The 9,835-nt window shown below is 35.1% G+C and overlaps 1 pseudogene; it reads right to left on the bottom strand.

Moving 5' to 3' along the window:
- Window positions 1-9,445: 9,445 nt before the first annotated feature.
- On the bottom strand, window positions 9,446-9,545 carry LOC122105746 (annotated as a pseudogene).
- Window positions 9,546-9,835: the final 290 nt, after the last annotated feature.

Below are 9,835 nucleotides of genomic sequence, written 5' to 3'. Positions count from 1 at the left end.
TGGCTGGCCTGGATTCTGCAGTCCTTCCAATGTTAGCCTCTAGATTGTGCAGGATGGTGGATATGATCCAGTGCACCCAGCTATAGGTTGAGAAGGAAGTCCACTAAACTTTTGGCTTGGGTTCTGTTCTCAAGCCTCCTAAGTATTTAAGAGTAGAGATGGGAGCCCCTGGTTCCAAGCAGTAACAGTATTTTTAAAGCAACTAAACATATATATGAGTTAGGATTGTGATTATCTCAGGAAAAGAATAAAAGAGCAGTGAAGCACAAAGGACAGTAAGAATTTTAACTACCTACTCAGAGGCTGAATCAGCTTAGCTAGGTACTCAAGAGGTTGAGATCTGAAGACCACTGTTCAAAGCCAGTCCAATCGTGAAAATACATGTGATTATCTCCAAAAAATCAGAAGTGGAGCAGTGGCTCGACTGGTAGACCACTATCCTTGGGCACAGAAGCTTAGGGATAGTGCCCAGGCACTATCAAGCTTCAGGAATGATGAATACATGCATGAGCACCTTCATATGTGCGTGTGCATACACACATACGCGTGAACACACAAACAAACCAATGCGACCTTCTTTATTTTTTTACCATGTTGTACCCTATTGCCATGTATTAGCTCACAAATTAACAAAATCAGCTAAGCAGCTATTTACATGTAACTGATCATGTTTGTCTAAAGTCCATTCTCTTTTTGCAAGCCTGCTTTTATTTGACCCAAAAGTAAATTATTCAGGAGGGCAATTCATCTCCCTCAACTTTGTAGTATTATATGATTGTTTAGGTTCTTCCTAGCTATATGATTTTGTGAAATCCTGCATCAAACAACGTATTTCTTTCACGAGAAGGGAAGCCTCTGTCAGACAATTAATAATAGGTTTTTGTCCTCCTGGCAAGCATCTGTAGTTTTATTATCATCATATATTTCATGATCTGTCTGTGTATTCCAAAGACTGCTGTGAAAATAAAAAGACCCTTCTCAGCACTTAGCATTCGTATAACATTCATAGGTATGAAGGTGTTTAAATATTACTGAAATTGCTTTGGAATAAATAATGTTCACCTTGACTATCTTGAGAAAGAAGAATTGGTTTCTCAGCACTTAGGTAAGAACGTGAGTGAAAGAAACAAGAAATTTTGGATCAACTCAACACATACATTCAAAAATTAATTCAGTACTTAAAAACCTGCAGGAAATGCAAAGATTTTTTTAAAAAATCAGCTATGATAAGCTTTTGAGAATCCTGACTACATGGTTGCCTACTGTTGTGAGGACAGTGGTTAAAGCCCAGAATGGACAGAAAGATCTGTACATAATGCCATGCACTTGTTATTCTAAGTTATTCTAAATTCCAGGAACAATAACATAAAGTGGACTGAGCCTAAGTTCATACACAAGAAGGAAGCCAGATTCTATCTGAAAAATAATCAGGATAATTTAGGGCTGGGGGCATGACCAAGTGGTAAGAACACCCATTTAGGAGACACAAGACACTCAATGCAAACTCTATTATGGGTATTGAAGAAAAAAGCTATGACTTTAAATAATTGGAATGATTGTAAGATTTGTGTATTTCAGTGGAGAAAAAAACCATGAGAGAGATAGAGTGAACCCATGTTGTGATCTTTTCTACTTAAGCTATAATGTTGTGTGGTATTCCAGACATAACAGAGTTATCTTGCAAATGAGCATGGATGTGCATTTTGGTGATGGAAATATTCTACTTACACAGGTGTAAATTAGATTTTTTGGCTAGATTGTAGTTCTTGAACTAAGAGCCTGTGTGATGTCCCTGGGCTTTTTCTCTCAAGGCTACCACTCTACTACTTTGAGCCACAGTTCCAATTTGATTTTCTGTTTGTTGTTTGGAGATAGGAGGCTCATGGACTTTCTTGCCCAAGATGGCTTAAAACCATGATCGTCAGATCTCATCCTCCCGAGTAACCAGAATTCCAGGCATAAGCTGTCTATTTTTTAAATAATTTAGTAAATCATACAGTTACAGAATTTATAAATTATCATTACAACCGGTGTAATAGATGTGTGTATGTATATATCAATGCATACAATTAGAATCATTTTAATGTATCTTTGTATCTACAGTAGATTTATGAAAAATCAACCTTTGTTGTAAAATAAAATGAAAACAAACGTTATTAAGAAGGAAAACAAAGGGAATTGTCACGTTTCTTGTTGTTGAATGGAATATGAATTGCGAGAATCAGTGTGGAAAAACCATCTTAATTTAACAAAATGGATAATGGGTATTAATTTCAATCTATCTATTTGCCCATTTTGTGCATCCTCACATATGAGTGTCAAAATAAAACCACAATTTTTGCTTTTGTATTTAACGCACCTGATATAATTTAGGGGATTGATGAAGTAATCAAATAAAGATTAAAATAATAGTAAATGAGGCAATTGTCATGTCCCTCATTCCCACATTCATTCCCACATTAGAAAAGTACATAGAAGGTTCTCACTAAATTATGTGTACAATCATGAAAAAATGTATTGAAAGAATGTGGGCACAGTGTGGTTTTAGCTTATTGAGACATGTAGGGGCTAGTGTTTTATTGAGGACTTGCAAAATGTTGTGATGGAGATGAAAGGAGGGATGTGCTTATTCTGGAAAATTGGCTAGAGGATTGCTCCCAGAAAAATAGTGACGAATTCTTCCAAAAGATACAGTTAAATCACTTTCACAACCATGTTCACTGCTGCACTACTTACCGTAGCCAAACTATGAAAACAGCCCAGATGCCTTATGGTGGAGGGATGGTTGGAGAAAGTGGGGCACATATACACAATTGGATTGCACCCATCCATTATGAAGACTGTTATATAATTTGCAAAGAAATAGATAGATCTAAAAATAGGTTAAGTAAACTAAGTCAGAGCCAGACACACAAAGGACCCATGTTCTGTCTCATATATGGAACATAGGACTTTATGCAAATTTACACAACAGTATTTACCAAAGCATGCTGTTTGCAGAAGAGTATTTAAAAGGTGTAATTTCTTATAAAATTGAACTTTTATTCCAAAAAAATGAATACCAAGAACTATCGTTTGGAAGATATGAGCGGAAGTCAAAGGGAAGGAATAAAGAGAGTTATGGATGAAGAGAGGGAAGGTATAATATTCAATGCAGAAACTAGAAGAAATGAAAGTGGGATGAGGTTTGGAAGGGTGTGGGAAAGTTATGTAAAGATCCATTGTACGTATAAACTGATTTGTTGAATGGAAATTCCTTCGTACAACTATTTAATAAAAATATAATTAAAAACAATGGAGATGGGGCTGGGAAGGTGGCTCAGTGGAAGAGAGCTTGTCTTGCATGTCTGAGGCCCTGGGTTTGATTCCTCAGCACCACATAAACAAAAAGTAAAAAGCCGGAAGTGGCGCTGTGGTTCAACTGGAAGAGATCTAGCCTTGAGCTGAAGAGCTGAGGGACAGCGCCCAGGCCAAATGTTCAGGACCCACAACCGGACCCCCCCCCCCCAAAAAAAAATAATGGAGACATCTAAATCTGAAACTGTGTTCTCATAAACCATGAGTCAAAATAATAGTTTCCTTCCCAGAAATTTTCTTTGCAGTTTTTTCCTCAAAATGACAGAAAAGTGACCAACAAAATGAATGTCAATACATCACATTGCATGTTCTAAAGAGACACAATATAAAAATCATGGTAAAAATGTTAGAATTCATCACAGGATAAAATAACAGGTAGAAAGGATCAAATGCTTTTTGTTTTTCCAAGTACATTACCTATGGTATCTAATTTAATCCTCACAGTAATCCCATAAAGTAGAACTACTTCCATTTCTAATTCTCAGATGATGCTATTGAAGTCTTCAGAGTTGGAAATACTAATACAACATTGCACAAATGGTAAATCTTAGCCTGCAGCCCATTCCCACCTTCATTCTAATTTATGACTAAAATACCAGCACTTAGTCCACTATTTCTAGGAAAATTTCCCAGAATTATTGTCCACACTCTAATAATATTTCACTTTATCTTTGTTAGAAAATACCAAACTAAGCGGGATGCTGGTGGCTCCACCTGTATCCCTAGCTACTCAGGAGGCTGAGATCTGAGGAACACGGTTCAAAGCCAGCCCAGGCAGGAAAGTCCGAGAGATTCTTATCTATAATAAACCTACAGTAAACCAGAAGTGCCACTGTAGCTCAAGTGGTACAGTGCTCCACTTGAGCGGAAAGGCACAGGGACAGTACCCAAGCCCCACGACCAACCAAAAAAAAAAGGAAATAGGTAACTGTAATATGAAAACTCCAAGTTCATAATCAATTTATACCTCCCTGGTGAAAGGAACTGCTAAACTGTAACATTCTTGATTGTAGAAATCATATTCTATCCCATGACAACACTGCATTGCCTGGGGATCCTCATCTCTGTTTAACACAGTCATACTGAAAGAATAACCTCCCCAATTCCTGCTGGAAACAGACTTCAGGTCTTGTAGACCAATCATTTCCACATTGTAGCTCACATAAGTTGTTAACCAATAGTTGTATTTTGATTGCTTTTTGTACCCAACATTTTGAGAGAAAAGTATTACTTTAAAATGCTATTAAAGCAAGACTTATATAAAAATCACCTTTGACCCCAGATTAATATTTTACCTTTCATATACCCTAAAATGCAGTCTTACATATCATTAATGTTAGGAACGAGAGGTTAAAAATCATAGATACCAAGACCTAAGCATGAATTAAAGACTCTCCAACTTGTGAATACAATTGGTTTAAAAAGACACCAATACTACTGCATATGTTTTTTTCAAAATTTCTTGTGATACTGAAGATTCAATCATAAAATATTAACACTTGAAAATAACTCATTTTCTTGGAAGTAGGACACATAACACAAGATTAATCCTAATCATGTTCAAATACCTTTATTTTTCTACAAATTCATTCTTATAATTACGAAGATTATAAAACTAACTGAAGTACAGAGCCACAAAGGAAATAATTTAACTGCATCATCTACATTGAAAAAACTGTTACTACAAAGCAAAGTTATACTAATAATTAGCTTACCAAATTCACATATATCCTTTTATTTTGTTTCATTTACTTTCATATAAACATGGTTTTCATAAAACGATGCATGAAAAGCCGATATACCACTTACATCTCCAAATCTTAACAATATTTATTTCAGAAATGTCTATAGCTCTATAGTCAATGAACTGAAATAATGCTAAAATATTCAAAAGCCTTTCAGAAATTGCAAGACTCGCTCTGGGTTGTTATTTATATTGGAAAATATATACGAAAAACCTTATTTGTTAAAGTTGTGATAGTTACTCCCACAAAAGAGCCATTAGTGAAGATCCCATTGCATGTACAAAACAAGTTCAAATGCATCCACAATCTGGAGGTGACACATGCTTTTTGTTTGTTTGTTTTTGAAAGGTATATCTAACAAGCATATCCACAATGCTGATTTTCAGTCAATATGATGGGATATTCAAACCTAATAAATACAAGGCTGATTGTCTTAGTGAGAATAGATATGATGTTACAAAGAAAGTTATTTTCAACAGAAATCCAGAAAGAGTTTATCCACCTTGTGTTTGACAGGAATAACCAGAGAGTAATACCTGTTTGGTCAAGTCAGTCAAAATCACTCCATGAGTATATCTTAAAAGTATAACCAATTTAAGAGGTCAAATTCATATTTTGTACTGACAGTCATCTTACAGCAATAACTTACTACCTAATCATATCTGTATGTTCTTACCTAACACATAATAAGAGCTGAAAGTGGTCTCTTTTATCTAAGTTAACATTTTATTTGCTTTGATTATGACGATGTTATTATTTTAAAAATAAAATGTACAGAAAGGTGGCTCCACAGAAATGACATGAAAGAACACTGATGAATAAAAACATTGCAACACAGTTAGCTCTTTGCAGCCTCACCTTGTCCACATTGGCAAGCAGCATTGCAAAAGCACACGCACATATATACACGTACAAACATGTGTGCACATGTACACACATGTACTTGCATGCTAAATTCAGGGTTTAGTACAAAAAAGAACAAATAAAATATTAGTGATTAGGACAAACTTTAATTTGCCTTATTACAAAATAAAACACAATCCAGTCACCATGGGTATTACATTTTATTTGCCTCACCCCATGTGACCACTTAATTTATTTTAATTAATTAATTCATTTGTTTGGTGCTAATACTAGGCTTGAACTCAGGGCCTGGCTCTGTCCCAGAATTTGTTGTTTTTTTTGTTTTAGTTTTCTCAAGCTTAGAATTTTACTGCTTGTCCCACAGCTCCATTTCTAGCTTTTTCTGGTTACTTTCAAATCAGAATCTATGAACTTTATTTTTGCTTGGTCTGGTTTCAAACCACAATCCTCAGATTTCATCTTTCTGATTAGCTAGGATAAACAGATGAGCCACCAGTGTGGCTTCTAGTTTTTCTTCTATAGCTATCTATTGCACATACTTAGATAGTAATTTAAAACTTAGAGTATAGAAGTAAGTTGTACAGTGATGATATTGTCCTGTCAGAAATTTAAGCTAGTAAATTTCTTCTTAAAACCATAATCAAAAATACCATGATATAATATAAGAGAACTCAGTATTGAACATATGACTTTTAAGAGCTTTCTAATAGATCCATTGTTTGTTACCCAATATTAGAAAAAGAACTGTATAATGCAGTAGCAAAATAGATGTCCTTTGTAGGAATACTTAATTACCTTGTTTTTAAAGACACTTGTTTTCATCTAAAAAGGTAGGCCTGTCTATTGTCTTCATGTGATTTTGATGATTGAAGGTGCTTAATGAGAAGTCAAAGTGTATTGTTAATCCTTTGCTATCAATTAAATCTCATCTTTTCTTCTTGGAACATATAATGATTAAAGCAATAGTTCAGGGATTAATCCTTGATACCATTTTCCACAAAATTTTGTCCCAGATACAATCCGCCTGCCTTCTCTAGCTGCTTTCCTAGGCTGGACCTATTCCTTCACTCTACAGGAAAAAGTGTGATTCAACTGATTTCAGGCCGATCTGTTACTAGAATTATCAGGGATTTAGATTCTTCTCTGTAATTTGGTCAAAGCTATGTCTCTTTATGAAGGCTATTAAAATATATGTACTAATTTCAATAAATACATAAATTCTATTTCCATCTCTTTTAAAAAATAAAATTGCTTGCTCTATAAATTGATCAGAAGCATGGATTTTGTGGCTAGCTAGGTCATCGCACATCTGTCTCTCTCTTCCTCTCTCCCTTTCATGGTTCTCATAAATAATATGACTGCTCCATAATTATCCTAATTTATTTTGCTTTTATATTTTTGGTTGCATCATTTCACTTTCTGCTCTGCCATTTCCCAAATCATTTACATAGAAGGCATTATTTCATATTTTCTCATTCCTAGAATAAGCTGCACATGAAGACACCACTGGTTCTCATTTTCAGTCTGTACCTTTGAATATGGAGGAAAACATTTCTTCTGCTCTCTTTCAATTCCCTACTCTCCAATTAGAATAATTTCGAATAGTAAAATTGGAAAAAGAGAAAAAAAATCATGGTGAAATAAAAGATGTAGAAAATTCACTGGATTTTTCTGACCAGTTCAACCAACGTGAACTATTGGGGAATACATGTACACCTCATTCCCACTGGTACTCAATGTCTCTGGTTAGGCAATTATGATGAAGACAAAGAACAAGATGAAAAAGTGAGGAATGGTATCATTTGAAAAAAAATGGAGAAGTATTCAAGCAAACATTTGTTTGGGCTGCTGAAAATAATCAGCTTACTACAGTGCAGAGACTACTTTCCAAAAACGCCACTCATGTGAATACTAGGGATGAAGATGAGTATACCTCTTTTCATCGGGAAGCCTGTAGTGGACACTTAGACATTGTCCATGAGTTGGTGGCTCAAGGCAGATATTCATGCAATTACTGTGAATGGCTGGACACCCCTGCACAATGCTTACATGTGGAATAATACCAGAGTGGCTTCTTTCTTAGTTCATCATGATGCAGATACCGATGCCCAAACTAAAGTCCTCTTGACCCTCTTGCATCTTGCTGCTTGGAATAGGAATAGCAGATGTGCTGGATCTCCTTCTATTGAAGCATTATATCAAAGCCGGTCTAAAGAACCACTTGGAAGAAACTGCATTTAATATTGCCAAAAGGGTAAATATGTATCACTACCTCTTTGAAGTTGTGGAAGGCTGTAAAAATTGTTCTCCAAACTCATAATGGTTTGGTTAAGTTTCTTTAAATTTCAAAAATGCCAATCCATCTTTGTGTTTGTATAAAATATTTTCACAATACAGAGCAACGGCAATATCTTACTTTAAAAATTCATGTATTCCAGCCGGGCGCTGGTGGCTCACGCCTGTAATCCTAGCTACTCAAGAGGCTGAGATCTGAGGATCACAGTTCAAAGCCAGCCTGGGCAGGAGAGACCGTGAGACTCCTATCTCCAATAAACCACCAGAAAACCGGAAGTGGCGCTGTAGCTCAACTGGTAGAGCGCTCGCCTTGAGCTGAAGAGCTGAAGGACAGCGCCCAAGCCCAGAGTTCAAGCCCCATGGCCGACCAAAAAAGAAAAAAATTCATGTATTCCATGGTATCCTTCAAGTGAATTGCCTGACTTTGATGTCAAAATGTATTCAAGAGTTGTTTGTATACATCTATAATGATTTCTGCAGGGTTTGTGATTTTTTAAATCAGAAATCATTTTAAATTATCTGTTGAAATGAGTAGTACAGAAACTAAAAATATTTCTGGTGCTTGTATGAAAACATTATTTTTTAAAATAATCTGTATTTTGTTTGTATAATGTCCATAATCTATTTAATTCTCTCCTAGAGATAATACTTTGAATTCTACATTGTTTTATTATATATATAGGTTCATTAATAAATGTGTTATTTCAGATAGCATTCCGTATAGAAAAAGTTTAAGATTCCTTTTTTTCCTAGGTCCTTATAGTATTTTATTTCTTTGGGATAAAATGACAATGTTATCTAATTTCAGAAGTTTTGTAAAGATTATGCTATGTAAAGGCCTTTCTAAGGTGAGGATTTAATGCACTGATGCCAAACTAATTTTCAGTTCAATGAATTACATGTATTGTTACATTTGTATTTTTTAATTTTTTTATTGTGAAAATACTGTACAGAGGGGTTACAATTCCATGGGCAAGATAATAAGTACATTTCTTATCAAGCACTGCAGCCTCCTCCTTTGTTTACCCTTCCCATCCATTCCTATCCTTCCCCTCCCCCCCACTCAATCCTCGCCGTTACTCCCCCCCACACCAAAGTTGTCAAGTTCGTTTCTCGACATAACGACTTGTATTTTTGTAATCAATTTTTAATAACTGTTTTTCATTTCTTGCATCTGAGGAATGAAAAATATGGAATACTTCACAAATTTTCATATCATCCTTGTGCAAGTGCCATGATAATTTCTATAATGTTGTAATTTGGGAAAACGTGCTGCTGAAGCATGTAGTATCTTGTAAATTTAAGTAGTTAATGATGCAATCTTTATACAGGCATATATCCTTGGTTGACTGTTTGTAACTAGGAAACCTTATTGTTACTGAAAATGCTATTGATCTTACTTCTCTAAAATTCTGTGTATATTGGAAAAAACTTATATTGTTTGGTCAATTGCTCACATTTGCAATTTTTTTGTCAATGACTATTTTAAGTCTTTTTCATCTTAAATTTGATCATAATTTGAAGCCTTTATAGCCAAGTCCAAAGGTGATGGCTTATCAAGTACTTATTTATAA

Source organism: Dipodomys spectabilis, unplaced genomic scaffold (genome assembly GCF_019054845.1).
Source record: "Dipodomys spectabilis isolate Male_0828 unplaced genomic scaffold, ASM1905484v1 ptg000033l, whole genome shotgun sequence".
In the NCBI taxonomy this organism is placed as follows: Eukaryota; Metazoa; Chordata; class Mammalia; order Rodentia; family Heteromyidae; genus Dipodomys; species Dipodomys spectabilis.
This window is presented reverse-complemented; position numbering and strand designations above follow the sequence as displayed.